The 15000-nt window shown below is 60.0% G+C and overlaps 1 non-coding gene across 1 annotated transcript; it reads right to left on the bottom strand.

Moving 5' to 3' along the window:
- Positions 1–4084: 4084 nt before the first annotated feature.
- Positions 4085–4203, bottom strand: LOC131870161 (5S ribosomal RNA). The gene has a single exon (XR_009368500.1). It is a non-coding gene; the product is annotated as a 5S ribosomal RNA (ribosomal RNA).
- Between the last annotated feature and the right edge of the window lie 10797 nt (positions 4204–15000).

The following is a 15000-nucleotide window of genomic DNA, read 5'->3' as shown; positions in this document are numbered from 1 at the left end:
TGCGCACCTCGCGTGCACCTTCGCTGCGGTGGGCACCTTGGCTGGGTTGCGCGCCTTGGTGGGCACCATGCAGTGCACGAAGTCGGAGCCCGGATTGCCCCGGGCGCGCACCTCCGCCAGGGTGGGCACCTTGGTGCGCACAACTTGCCTGGGCTGCGCACCAGGAAGGGCTCAAGATGGCACCCGCGTTCCGTTTTTTTCACTATCTTTCAGAACGGAAATTTTAAAATCTCGTTTTTTTTTGCCTTTTCTGGAAATTAGTGAAGGCAGCGCATCAAAGGTGCGCAACGCTGGTGCGAACCTGGGAGCGCTCCGATGTGTGCTCCAAGGTGCGGCGTGCACGAAGTCGGACCCCGGTTTGCCCCGGGTGCGCACCTCGCGTGCACCTTGGTGCGCACACCTTGGCTGGGTTGCGCGCCCTGGTGGGCACCATGGTGCGCACCAAGGAGCGCTCCGAAGTGTGCTCCAAGGTGCGGCGTGCACGAAGTCGGAGCCCGGTTTGCCCCGGGTGCGCACCTCGCGTGCACCTTCGCCGCGGTGGGCACCATGGCGTGCACGAAGTCGGAGCCCGGTTTGCCCCGGGTGCGCACCTCGCGTGCACCTTCGCCGGGGTGGGCACCTTGGTGTGCAGACCTTGGCTGGGTTGCGCGCCCTGGTGGGCACCATGGTGCGCACCAAGGAGCGCTCCGAAGTGTGCTCCAAGGTGCGGCCTGCACGAAGTCGGAGCCCGGTTTGCCCCGGGTGTGCACCTCGGGTGGGCACCTTGGTGCGCATGCCTTGCCTGGGCTGCGCACCAGGGCGGGCTCAAGATGGCACCCGCGTTCCTTTTTTTTCACTATCTTTCAAAACGGAAATTTTAAAATCTCATTTTTTTTTGCCTTTTTCTGGAAATTAGTGAAGGCAGCGCATCAAAGGTGCGCACCTCGCTGCCCACCACGGTGCGCAACGCCGGTGGGCACCCGGGAGTGCTTCGAAGTGTGCTCCAAGGTGCTGCGTGCACGTTGTCGGAGCCCGGTTTGCCCCGGGTGCGCACCTCGCGTGCACCTTCGTCGGGGTGGGCACCTTGGCTGGGTTTGCCCCGGCTGCGCTCCGAAGCGGGGTTATTGGAGCGCCGCCTCTTTTTTTGTCGGAGCGTTTGGTGGGGTTTCTCGCATTGGCTCTTCCGAGGCCCGGTTGCCACCCTGGCGCGCACGAAGTCGGAAGTAGGGTTAATTGCCCGGGTGCGCACCTTTGCCAGGGTGGGCACCTTACCTGGGCTGCGCACCAGGGCGGGCTCAAGATGGCACGCGCGTTCCGTTTTTTTCACTATCTTTCAAAACGGAAATTTTAAAATCTCCTTTTTTTTTTGCCTTTTCTGGAAATTAGTGAAGGCAGCGCATCAAAGGTGCGCACCTCGCTGCCCACCTTGGTGTGCTCTGAGGTGCGCACCCGGGAGCGCTACGAAGTGTGCTCCAAGGTGCGGCGTGCACGTTGTCGGAGCCCGGTTTGCCCCGGGTGCGCACCTCGCCTGCACCTTGGCCGGGGTGGGCACCTTGGCTGGGTTTGCCCAGGGTGCGCTCCGAAGCGGGGTTACTGGAGCGCCCCCTCTTTTTTTGTCAGAGCGTTTGGTGGGGTTTCTCGCATTGGCTCTTCCCAGGCCCGGTTGTTGGGTGCGCTCCCACCCTGGCGCGCGCGAAGTTGGAAGTTGGGTTAATTGCCCGGGCGCGCACCTTCGCCAGGGTGGGCACCTTGGTGCGCACACCTTGGCTGGGCTGCGCACCAGGGCGGGCTCAAGATGGCACCAGCATTCCCTTTTTCTCACTATCTTTCAAAACGGAAATTTTAAAATCTCGTTTTTTTTTTGCCTTTTATGGAAATTAGTGAAGGCATCGCATCAAAGGTGCGCACCTCGCTGCCCACCTTGGTGTGCTCCGAGGTGCCCACCACGGTGCGCAACGCCGGTGCGAACCCGGGAGCGCCCCGATGTGTGCTCCAAGGTGCGGCGTGCACGAAGTCGGACCCCGGTTTGCCCCGGGTGCGCACCTCGCGTGCACCTTGGTGCGCACACCTTGGCTGGGTTGCGCGGCCTGGTGGGCACCATGGTGCGCACCAAGGAGCGCTCCGAAGTGTGCTCCAAGGTGCGGCGTGCACGAAGTCGGAGCCCGGTTTGCCCCGGGTACGCACCTCGCGTGCACCTTCGCCGGGGTGGGCACCTCGGCTGGGTTGCGCGCCCTGGTGCGCACCAAGGAGCGCTCCGAAGTGTGCTCCAAGGTGCGGCGTGCACGAAGTCGGAGCCCGGTTTGCCCCGGGTGCGCACCTTCGCCGCGGTGCGCACCATGGCGTGCACGAAGTCGGAGCCCGGTTTGCCCCGGGTGCGCACCTCGCGTGCACCTTCGGCGGGGTTGCGCGCCCTGGTGGGCACCATGGTGCGCACCAAGGAGCGCTCCGAAGTGTGCTCCAAGGTGCGGCGTGCACGAAGTCGGAGCCCGGTTTGCCCCGGGTGCGCACCTCGCGTGCACCTTCGGCGGGGTTGCGCGCCCTGGTGGGCACCATGGTGCGCACCAAGGAGCGCTCCGAAGTGTGCTCCAAGGTGCGGCGTGCACGAAGTCGGAGCCCGGTTTGCCCCGGGTGCGCACCTCGCGTGCACCTTCGCCGCGGTGGGCACCATGGCGTGCACGAAGTCGGAGCCCGGTTTGCCCCGGGTGCGCACCTCGCGTGCACCTTCGCCGGGGTGGGCACCTCGGCTGGGTTGCGCGCCCTGGTGCGCACCAAGGAGCGCTCCGAAGTGTGCTCCAAGGTGCGGCGTGCACGAAGTCGGAGCCCGGTTTGCCCCGGGTGCGCACCTCGCGTGCACCTTCGCCAGGGTGGGCACCTCGGTGCGCACACCTTCTCAATGTTTTCTTGCCTTTTCTGGAAATTGGTGAAGGCAGCGCATCAAAGGTGCGCACCTCGGTGTGCTCCGAGGTGCGAACCCGAGAGCGCTCCGAGGTGCCCACGAAGTCGAAAGTCGGGTTAATTGCATTGTTTTCCCCGGGTGCGCTCCGAGGTGCGCAACATCGGCGCGCACCAAGGAGGGCTCCGAAGTGTGCTCCAAGGTGCGCACGATGGCGTGCACCTCTGGTGCGCACGATTCGGAGCTCGGTTTGACCGGGGTGCGCACACCTTGGCTGGGTTGCGCACCTTTTGTGCGCTCCAAGGTGCGCACGAAGTCGGAGCTCGGTTTGCCCCGGGTGCGCACCTTCGCCAGGGTGCGCACCTTGATGCGCACGCCTTGGCTGGGCTGCGCACCTTGGTGGGCGCCATGGTGCGCACCTTTCGTGCGCTCCAAGGTGCGCACGAAGTCGGAGCTCGGTTTGCCCCGGGTGCGCACCTTGGTGGGCGCCATGGTGCACTCCGAGGTGCCCAAGATTGGTGCGCACCAAGGAGCGCTCCGAAGTGCGCTCCAAGGTGCGCGCGAAGTCGAAAGTTGGGTTAATTGTCCGGTTTGCCTCGGGTGCGCACCTTGCGTGCACCTTCGCCAGGGTGGGCGCCTTGGTGCGCACACCTTGGCTGGGCTGCGCACACCTTGGCACCCGCGTTTCCTTCATTTTAAATTTTTTTTTTTTACAATCTCTCAAGTGGGAAATTCTATAATCTCAACTTTTTTTGCCTTTTCAGGAAACTTTTGAATGGAGCGCATCATTGGTGCGCTCCGAAGTGTGCTCCAAAGCTCTCTCCAGCTGCGTGCACCTGCCCCGGCCGCGCACCCGGCCCCGCCCAGCTTCGCTCACCTGTCCCGGGCGTCTGGTGCGGAACCTTAGAGTAAGAAACATCACCGTGCACCTTGGCCAACGTGCGCGACTCGACCGAGCGCGCACTGGCCGAGGTGCACACCGATTTCACCTGGGTGCGCGCGCAGCACCTCGGGCGCACCGGGGTGCGCGCACAACGCCCGGGTTGCACCGTGGCCTGTGTGCTCGGGGCGCCTCGGGTGCGCGCTCGGTGTCGCCCCCGCGCGCGCGGTAGTGCGGGCAGCGCACCCCGGCCCGGCCCGGCCCCGACGAGAACGCAAACGGGCAAAAGGTTTATTCAAATAGCATTGCGACGCCCGGCGAAAAACTAAAAAAGGGTGCAACACCGGGACTTCCCGGGAGGTCACCCATCCCAGTACTACTCCGGCCCAAGCGCGCTTAACTGCGGAGTTCTGATGGGATCCGGTGCACTAACGCTGGTATGATCGCACCCGTTATGAGCTTGTCGCAGTGTGTACTTAGCAAACCGCGACCCACGTGCGAATCCACCCCGGCCACCCACCCCCGTCGAGGTGCACACCCTCCCTCGCGAAGTGCGCCCCGTTCGCCAAGTGTGAGCCCTGCCCGGGTGCGCGCACCTTGCTAGGGCGTCGGGTGTGCACCCGGCCCGGCCTACGTGCGTGCACCTGGAGGGGGCGTCGTGTGCGTGCAGTGTCCCGTCTGCAACGCGGTGCCCACACACCACCTCGGGCGCAACGACCTGCGCTCACATGTGGGCCGAGTGCACCTTGGTGCATGTTCGGGGCGCCTCGGGTGCACGCTCGATCTTGCCCTGGTGCACCAAGGCGCTCGGTTTGCCCCGGGTGCGCACTTGGTGCAAGGTGGGCACCCAAAATAGGGATCAAGCACCAAAACACAAGTTTCGGGATGCAAAATGGGACCCAAGGACCACAAATGCGTTCCAAGACCCATGATGGGTCCACGAGAACAAAAATGTGTTCCGAGACTTAATAAACAAATATTGGGTTTTAGGAGAAGAAACATGCTCTGATGCCCAAAACGAGAATCGACCCCGAAAAGGCCACAGGCCAAAAGTGGGATGCGAGACAAAAAAAAATGGGACCCGAGGACCAAAATTGGGTTCCCAGGTCGAAGACAGGGCAACCGGACAAGAAACGACCTCTAAGGCTCGAAATGAGTCCCGACGACTAAAACTTGACAAGAAGCACCCATCAGGCACCCAACTCGACACCCATGGGATGCCGACCCACCCGGGCTTCCACCTAGCACACCTTGGCACCCACCCACCCTCGCACCCAACCTCGCACCCAACTTAGCACCTTTGAACCCACATTGGCACTCACCCTGACCCTGGCACCTTGGAACCCACATTGGCACTCACCTTGACCCTGGCACCCACCTTTGCACTCACCTTGGGACCCACCCTGGCTCCCACCTCGGCACCCACCCAGACACCCACCTTGGTTCCTTGGCACCCACCTTGGATCCTTGGCACCCACCCCGACACCCACCTTGGCACGCAACTTGGCTACTTGCCACCCACCTTGGCTCCTTGACGCCCACCCCGACAACCACCCCGTGACCTACCCTGGCTAGGGTTGGTGCACACCCACCCTGGTGCCCACCTTGGCACCCACCCTATGACCCACCTTGGCACGCACCTTAGTACCCACCCCGTTACCCACCCTAGGACCCACCCCGTGACCCACCTTGGCCAGGGTGGGTGCACCCACCCTGGTGCCCACCTTGGCACCCACCCATCCTAGCACCCAGCCTGTGACCGGGCTTGGAACCCAACCTTGCACCCGCACCCGTCTTGGCCAGTGTGGGTGCGCACCCATCCTGGCACCCACGTTGTGACACACCCTTTAACCCACGCACCCTAGCACCCACGTTGGCACCCACCTTGGAACCCAACCTAGCAACTTGGCACCCACCCCGTGACCCACCTTGGCATCCACCATAGCAGTCGCCGACTTGGCACCCACCTCGGCACCCACCTTGACACTTGTGGACCCACCTTGCCACTCACCCTAGCATCGACCCATCCTAGCACCCACCCTGGCACCTTTGCACCCTAGCACTCACCCATCCTAGCACCTAACCTGTGACCCACCTTGACACTCACCCTCGCACCCACCTTGGAACCCAACCTAGCACCCACCCACCCTGACACCAACCCTAGCACCTACCCACCCTTGCACCCACCCTGTGACCCATCTTGGCACCCACCCATCCTACCACTCAACCTATCACCCACCTTCTCACCCACCTTGGCATCCACCTTAGCACCCACCCACACTGGCACCTTGGCACCCACCTCGGGCAAGGTGGGTGCACACCCACCCTGGCACCCAATTTAGAACCCACCGAGCATGTTACCCACCTTGGCACCCACATTGCAGCCCACCCTAGTACCCACCCTATGACCCACATTGGCATCCACACCCTAGCACCCAGGCACCTCGACACCCGCCTTGACACCCACCCTAGCACTGAACCTGTGACCCACCTTGGAACTCACCCTAGAACCCACCCACCCTGTGAACCACCTTGGCATCCACCTTAGCACCCACCCACCTTGGCACCCACTCTAGCACTCACCCATCCTAACACCCAACTTGTTACCCACCTTGGCACCCGCCCTCGCGTCCACCTTGAAACCCACCCTAGCACCCACCCACGCAGGAGCCCACCTTGGCACCCAACCTAACACCCACGCATCCTGGCACCCAACTTGTGACCCACCTTGGAACCCACCCTAGTACCCACCTTTGAACCCACTATATCACCAACCCACCTTGGCACCCACCCTATGACCCTCTTTGGAATCCACCCTAGCACGCACCCACCCTGGCACCCACCATGGAGCGCACCCTAGCACCCACCCACCTCGGCACGCACCTCAACACCCACCTTGGTGTGCGCACTGCGCCAACCTCTCAAAGACCCTATGTGGTGCGCTCCAAAGTGTACACCTTTGGTGCGCTCCAAGGTGCGCACCTTTGGTGCACACCGAGGTGCACACCAAAGTGTGCACCGAGGTGAGCACCAAAGTGCACTCCAGGGTGCACACCAAGGCGTGCACCTTTGGTGCGGTCAATGCAAACGAATTCGGAAGTTGGGGTCGATGTCCTAATCGCTGCTGCAGACTACACGTATGAGAATCGGACAAATAGCTTTATATAGGGGAGGTGTTGCGTTTGATGGGTCGACTCCCCTGGTTGTGTGCACTGCACCAACTTCAAAGACCCTGTCTTGTTTAAGAAGTCAAAAGTTGGGGTGGATGTCCTAATCATTGCTGCAGTCTACGCATGTATGAGAATCAGACAAATAGCTTATATAGGGGAGGTGTTGCATTCGGTGGGTTGACTCCCCTGGTTGTGCGCACTGCGCCAACCTCAAAGACCCCGCATAGCAGAAGAAGTCGGAAGTCGGATTTTGGTGAGCACCAAGGCGTGCACCTTTGGTGCGGTCAACGCAGACGAATTCAGAAGTTGGGGTGGATGTCCTAATCGTTGTTGCAGGCTACACATGTATGAGAATCAGACAAATAGCTTATATAGGGGAGGTGTTGGGTTTGATGGGTCAACTCCCTTGGTTGTGCGCATTACGCCAACCTCAAAGACCTTGTTTTCGTTAAGAAGTCAAAAGTTGGGGTCAATGTCCTAATGGCTCCTGCAGGCTACACATGTATGAGAATCGGACAAATAGCTTATATAGGGGAGGTGTTGGGTTTGATGGGTCGACTCCCCTGGTTGTGCGCATTACGTCAACCTCAAAGACCTTGTTTTCGTTAAGAAGTCAAAAGTTGGGGTCGATGTCCTAATTGCTCCTGTAGACTACACATGTATGAGAATCAGACAAATAGCTTATATAGGGGAGGTGTTGGGTTTGATGGGTTGACTCCCCTAGTTGTTCGCATTACACCAACCTCAAAGACCTTGTTTTCGTTTAGAAGCCGAAAGTTGGGGTCGATGTCCTAATTGCTCCTGCAGGCTACGCATGTATGAGAATCAGACAAATAGCTTATATAGGGGAGGTGTTGGGTTTGATGGGTCGACTCCCCTGGTTGTGCGCATTGCGCCAACCTCAAAGACCCTGCATTGCGGATGAAGTCGAAAGTCAGAGTTTGGTGTGCTACAAGGTGTGGTCGAAGGTGCTCACCTAGGTGTGCACCTTTGGAGCACAGGAAAAGTGCCCTCCAAAAGTGCGCACCTTTGGAGTGCACAAAAGTGCCCTCCAAAAGTGCGCACCTTTGGAGCGCAGAAAAGTGCCCTCCAAAAAGTGCCCTCCAAAAGTGCGCACCTTTGGAGCGCAGAAAAGTGCCCTCCAAAAGTGCGCACCTTTGGAGCGCAGAAAAGTGCCCTCCAAAAAGTGCCCTCCAAAAGTGCGCACCTTTGGAGCGCAGAAAAGTGCCCTCCAAAAGTGCGCACCTTTGGAGCGCAGAAAAGTGCCCTCCAAAAAGTGCCCTCCAAAAGTGCGCACCTTTGGAGCGCAGAAAAGTGCCCTCCAAAAAGTGCCCTCCAAAAGTGCGCACCTTTGGAGCGCAGAAAAGTGCCCTCCAAAAAGTGCCCTCCAAAAGTGCGCACCTTTGGAGCGCAGAAAAGTGCCCTCCAAAAAGTGCCCTCCAAAAGTGCGCACCTTTGGAGCGCAGAAAAGTGCCCTCCAAAAAGTGCCCTCCAAAAGTGCGCACCTTTGGAGCGCAGAAAAGTGCCCTCCAAAAGTGCGCACCTTTGGAGCGCACAAAAGTGCCCTCCAAAAGTGCGCACTTTTGGTGCGCACCAAGGCGCTGGTTCGGTCGTTGCAGGCGAGTTCGGAAGTTGGGGTCGATGTCCTGAGCGGAGGTGCAAACTACACAGGTGTCGGAATCGGACAAATAGCTTATATAGGGGAGGTGTATGCTTCGATGGGTCGACTCCCCAGGTTGAGCGCACCGCGCCAACCTCAAAGACCCTACGGTATGGATGAAGTCGGAAGTTGGGTCCGATGACCAATTCGATTAGTAGGTATGCTCATGAGGTCGGAATTTGGGTCCGATGACCTGCCATGTGCAGGAAGGCGAATGTTGACACTGTGCGTTGCAAGGTGCACACCAAGGCGCTGGTGCGGTCTTTTTAGTCGAGTTCGGAAGTTGGGGTCGATGTCCTGATCGGAGGTGCAAGCTACACAGGTGTGGGAATCGGACAAATAGCTTATATAGGGGAGGTGTATGCTTCGTTGGGTCGACTCCCCGGGTTGAGCGCACCGCGCCAACCTCAAAGACCCTACGGTATGGATGAAGTCGGAAGTTGGGTCCGATGACCGATTCGATATGTAGGCATACTCGCGAGGTCGGAATTTGGGTCCGATGACCTGCCACGTGCAGGAAGGCGAATGTTGGCACTGTGCGTTGCAAGGTGCGCACCAAGGCGCTGGTTCGGTCGTTGGAGGCGAGTTCGGAAGTTGGGGTCGATGTCTTGATCGGAGGTGCAAACTACACAGGTGTGGGAATCGGACAAATAGCTTATATAGGGGAGGTGTATGCTTCGTTGGGTCGACTCCCCGGGTTGAGCGCACCGCGCCAACCTCAAAGACCCTACGGTATGGATGAAGTCGGAAGTTGGGTCCGATGACCGATTCGATATGTAGGCATACTCGCGAGGTCGGAATTTGGGTCCGATGACCTGCCATGTGCAGGAAGGCGAATGTTGGGACTGTGCGTCGCAAGGTGCGCACCAAGGCGCTGGTGCCGTCGTTGCAGTCGAGTTCGGAAGTTGGGGTCGATGTCCTGGTCAGAGGTGCAAACTACACAGGTGTGGGAATCGGACAAATAGCTTATATAGGGGAGGTGTATGCTTCGATGGGTCGACTCCCTGGGTTGAGCGCACCGCGCCAACCTCAAAGACCCTACAGTATGGATGAAGTCGGAAGTTGGGTCCGATGACCGATTCGATACGTAGGCATATTGGCGAGGTCTGAATTTGTGTCCGATGACCTGCCATGCGCAGGAAGGCGGAATTTGGGTCCGATGACCGAGTTGATGGCGTGCCATGCGCAGAAAGGCGGAATTTGGGTCCGATGACCGAGTTGATGTTGATGGCCCGCCATGCACAGGAAGGCGGAATTTGGGTCCGATGACCGATTTGAAGGCGTGCCATACGCAAAAAGGCGGAGTTTGGGTCCGATGACCGAGTTGATATTGATGGCCCGCCATGCGCAGGAAGGCGGAATTTGGGTCCGATGACCTGACATACGCATGGAGTCCGACTCGGGGGCCGATGTTCGATTCGATGACTTGCATTGTGGGTAAAGTCGGAAGTTGTGGTCTTTGACCCGATTCGATGACCAGACTTCGGCTGCTTGAGAATCGGACAAATAACTTATATAGGGGAGGTAGTGTTCTCGAGCATCCTCCCCCCGTGCCCGTTTATGTCGATTGATGCTGGTGCTCGACTGGTTGGAGCGCTCGGATGCAAAAATCTTGCACCAGGATTTATCGATTGTGATGGACACGGCAAGTCTCCTGATTGCTATGCAGGAGCTCATCGTGAATCTCTATGCGGCCTTGGTATGGACTCGACCTGCGGAATGGTTCGGCAATGGTAGTCGCTCCAACACGTCCTTGCAATGGCCACAGAGGTGATTCGACTAGAGCTCCAGTCTAGCTTTTGGGTTGCTTGGCGGACTGGTATAGCCGCGATCGAGTTCCGGCCATGAACGTTTTAGATAGCTCTTGGGCTTTCTGGGACGGAAGTCGGAAGTTTGGGCTGTTGTCCGATTTGATGACCATTCTTCGGATGTGTGAGAATCGGACAAATAACTTATATAGGGGACTGTGTTGTCTCACGCAGCCCCCTCCGTGCCCCTCTATCTCGACCGATGTTGGTGCTTGAAAGGGTTGGGATCGCTCGGATTTATAAACGTGCACCACCATTTGTCGAGTGTGAGGGACGCGGCAGGTCTCCTAAATGCTATGCGGGCGCTCTCTGAGAATCTCTATCCGGCCTCGACACAGACTAGTCTTGCTGAATGGTTTGGCACTGGTAGTCGATCCAACACGTCGTTGTTGTGGCCGCCTAGGCGATTCGATTCGAGCCCCCGTCTAGCTTTTGGGTTGCTTGGCGGATTTTGCCCTATCCGCAAGTGAGCTCGGTCCCTAAACGTTCGAGAAACCCGATTGCTATGCGCCGACTCTCTTTCTTGCGAGCCTCCATCTAGCTTTTGGGTCTCTACGGAACGGAAGTCGGAATCTGGGACCGTTGTTTGATTCGACGAGGCAGACTACGGTTGTGCGAGAATCGGACAAATAACTTATATAGGGGAGGTGTTGACTGGAGCATTCTCCCCCGTGCCCCTCTAACTCGACCAATGCTGGCGCTCGAACGGTGGTAGCGCTCGGATTTTCATTGAGCGCCAGCATTGGTCGATTTAGAGGGGCATGCGAGATTCCCGAATGCTATGCGAGGGCTCTAACGGAAATGTCTATTGGTTTCGGTATGGATGCAATTGCGAGTGGTTCGGCAAAGGTAGTCGTTCTGATGCGTCCATGTCGTGGCCAAATCGATAATTCGATTTGAGCCCTCGTATAGCATTTGGGTCTCTCGATGTGATTCCGCATTCCAGTCCCTTTGGGCACTGCTTGAGCCGCATCCCAGGGGGTTCCCTTCCCAATAATCTGCCTCGCAACCCGATTGCTATGCGGTGAGGCTCCTCGACCGCCTCGGAACTATCTGTGTATCAGACGCATCGCGGGATAAGGGGTTGGCAACGGTAGTCGCCCCAAGCGCGTCCGATGCTTGGACCATTCCGAGGCGGCCCTGAAGCCTCTTCCGTCTAGCCGTTGGGTCCTTCTCGCCGCATCCCTCGCCTCGCACCCCGATTGCTATGCGGTGAGGCTCCTCGGCCGCCTCGGAACTATCTGTGTATCGGACGCGTCGCGGGATAAGGGGTTGTCACTGGTAGTCGCCCCAAGCGCGTCCGATGCTTGGACCATTCCGAGGCGGCCCTGAAGCCTCTTCCGTCTAGCCGTTGGGTCCTTCTCGCCGCATCCCTCGCCTCGCACCCCGATTGCTATGCGGTGAGGCTCCTCGGCCGCCTCGGAACTATCTGTGTATCGGACGCGTCGCGGGATAAGGGGTTGTCATTGGTAGTCGCCCCAAGCGCGTCCGATGCTTGGACCATTCCGAGGCGGCCCTGAAGCCTCTTCCGTCTAGCCGTTGGGTCCTTCTCGCCGCATCCCTCGCCTCGCACCCCGATTGCTATGCGGTGAGGCTCCTCGGCCGCCTTGGAACTATCTGTGTATCGGACGCGTCGCGGGATAAGGGGTTGTCACTGGTAGTCGCCCCAAGCGCGTCCGATGCTTAGACCATTCCGAGGCGGACCCGAAGCCTCTTCCGTCTAGCCGTTGGGTCCTTCTCGCCGCATCCTTCGCCTCGCACCCCGATTGCTATGCGGTGAGGCTCCTCGGCCGCCTCGGAACTATCTGTGTATCGGACGCGTCGCGGGATAAGGGGTTGTCACTGGTAGTCGCCCCAAGCGCGTCCGATGCTTGGACCATTCCGAGGCGGACCCGAAGCCTCTTCCGTCTAGCCGTTGGGTCCTTCTCGCCGCATCCCTCGCCTCGCACCCCGATTGCTATGCGGTGAGGCTCCTCGGCCGCCTTGGAACTATCTGTGTATCGGACGCGTCGCGGGATAAGGGGTTGTCACTGGTAGTCGCCCCAAGCGCGTCCGATGCTTGGACCATTCCGAGGCGGACCCGAAGCCTCTTCCGTCTAGCCGTTGGGTCCTTCTCGCCGCATCCCTCGCCTCGCACCCCGATTGCTATGCGGTGAGGCTCCTCGGCCGCCTTGGAACTATCTGTGTATCGGACGCGTCGCGGGATAAGGGGTTGTCACTGGTAGTCGCCCCAAGCGCGTCCGATGCTTGGACCATTCCGAGGCGGACCCGAAGCCTCTTCCGTCTAGCCGTTGGGTCCTTCTCGCCGCATCCCTCGCCTCGCACCCCGATTGCTATGCGGTGAGGCTCCTCGGCCGCCTTGGAACTATCTGTGTATCGGACGCGTCGCGGGATAAGGGGTTGTCACTGGTAGTCGCCCCAAGCGCGTCCGATGCTTGGACCATTCCGAGGCGGCCCCGAAGCCTCTTCCGTGTAGCCGTTGGGTCCTTCTCGCCGCATCCCTCGCCTCGCACCCCGATTGCTATGCGGTGAGGCTCCTCGGCCGCCTTGGAACTATCTGTGTATCGGACGCGTCGCGGGATAAGGGGTTGTCACTGGTAGTCGCCCCAAGCACGTCCGATGCTTGGACCATTCCGAGGCGGCCCCGAAGCCTCTTCCGTGTAGCCGTTGGGTCCTTCTCGCCGCATCCCTCGCCTCGCACCCCGATTGCTATGCGGTGAGGCTCCTCGGCCGCCTTGGAACTATCTGTGTATCGGACGCGTCGCGGGATAAGGGGTTGTCACTGGTAGTCGCCCCAAGCGCGTCCGATGCTTGGACCATTCCGAGGCGGACCTGAAGCCTCTTCCCTCTAGCCGTTGGGGCTTTCTCGCCGCATCCCTCGCCTCGCACCCTGATTGCTATGCTGTGAGGCTCCTCGGCCGCCTTGGAACTATCTGTGTATCGGACGCATCGCGGGATAAGGGGTTGGCAGTGGTAGTCGCCCCAAGCGCATCCGATGCTTGGACCATTCCGAGGCGGCCCTGCAGCCTCTTCCGTCTAGCCGTTGGGGCCATCTCGCCGCATCCCCCACCTCGCACCACGATTGCTATGCGGTGAGGCTCCTTGGCCGCCTCGGAACTATCTGTGTATCGGACGCATCGCGGGATAAGGGGTTGTCACTGGTAGTCGCCCCAAGCGCGTCCGATGCTTGGACTATTCCGAGGCGGCCCTGCAGCCTCTTCCGTCTAGCCGTTGGGGCCATCTCGCTGCATCCCCCACCTCCTCGGCCGCCTCGGAACTATCTGTGTATCGGACGCATCGCGGGATAAGGGGTTGGCAGTGGTAGTCGCCCCAAGCGCGTCCGATGCTTGGACTATTCCGAGGCAGCCCTGCAGCCTCTTCCGTCTAGCCTTTGGGGCCATCTCGCCGCATCCCTCGCCTCGCACCCCGATTGCTATGCGGTGAGGCTCCTCGGCCGCCTGGGAACTATCTTCGTATCGGACGCATCGCGGGATAAGGGGTTGTCACTGGTAGTCGCCCCAAGCGCGTCCGATGCTTGGACTATTCCGAGGCGGCCCTGTGGCCTCTTCCGTCTAGCCGTTGGGGCCATCTCGCCGCATCCCCCACCTCGCACCCCGATTGCTATGCGGTGAGGCTCTTCGGCCGCCTTGGAACTATCTTCGTATCGGACGCATTGCGGGATAAGGGGTTGTCACTGGTAGTGGCCCCAAGCGCGTCCGATGCTTGGACTATTCCGAGGCGGCCCTGCAGCCTCTTCCGTCTAGCCGTTGGGGCCATCTCGCCGCATCCCCCACCTCGCACCCCGATTGCTATGCGGTGAGGCTCCTCGGCCGCCTTGGAACTATCTTCGTATCGGACGCATCGCGGGATAAGGGGTTGTCACTGGTAGTCGCCCCAAGCGCGTCCGATGCTTGGACTATTCCGACGCGGCCCTGTGGCCTCTTCCGTCTAGCCGTTGGGGCCATCTCGCCGCATCCCCCACCTCGCACCCCGATTGCTATGCGGTGAGGCTCCTCGGCCGCCTTGGAACCATCTTCGTATCGGACGCATCGCGGGATAGGGGGCTGTCACTGGTAGTCGCCCCAAGCGTGTCCGATGCTTGGACCATTCCTAGGCGGCCCTGAAGCCTCTTCCGTCTAGCCGTTGGGGCCTTCCCGCCCCATCCCTCGCCTCACACCCCCGATTGCTATGCGGTGAGGCTCCTCGGCCGCCTTGGAACCATCTGTGTATCGGACGCATCGCGGGATAAGGGGTTGGCACTGGCAGTCGCCCCAAGCGCGTCCGATGCTTGGACCATTCCGAGGTGGCCCTGAAGCCTCTTCCGTCTAGCCGTTGGGGCCTTCCCGCCCCATCCCTCGCCTCGCACCCCGATTGATATGCGGTGAGGCTCCTCGGCCGCCTTGGAACTATCTGTGTATCGGACGCATCGCGGGATAAGGGGTTGGCACTGGTAGTCGTCCCAATCGCATCCGATGCTTGGACCATTCCGAGGCGGCCCTGCAGCCTCTTCCGTTTAGCCGTCGGGGCCTTCCCGCCGCATCCCTCGCCTCGCATCCCGATTCCTATGCGGTGAGTCTTCTCGGCCGCCGCGGAACTATACCTGTTATTGC

This window comes from Cryptomeria japonica, unplaced genomic scaffold, assembly GCF_030272615.1.
Source record: "Cryptomeria japonica unplaced genomic scaffold, Sugi_1.0 HiC_scaffold_296, whole genome shotgun sequence".
Classification (NCBI taxonomy): domain Eukaryota; kingdom Viridiplantae; phylum Streptophyta; class Pinopsida; order Cupressales; family Cupressaceae; genus Cryptomeria; species Cryptomeria japonica.
Note: the sequence above shows the minus strand (reverse complement) of the source record. Positions and strands in the feature narration are given on the sequence as shown.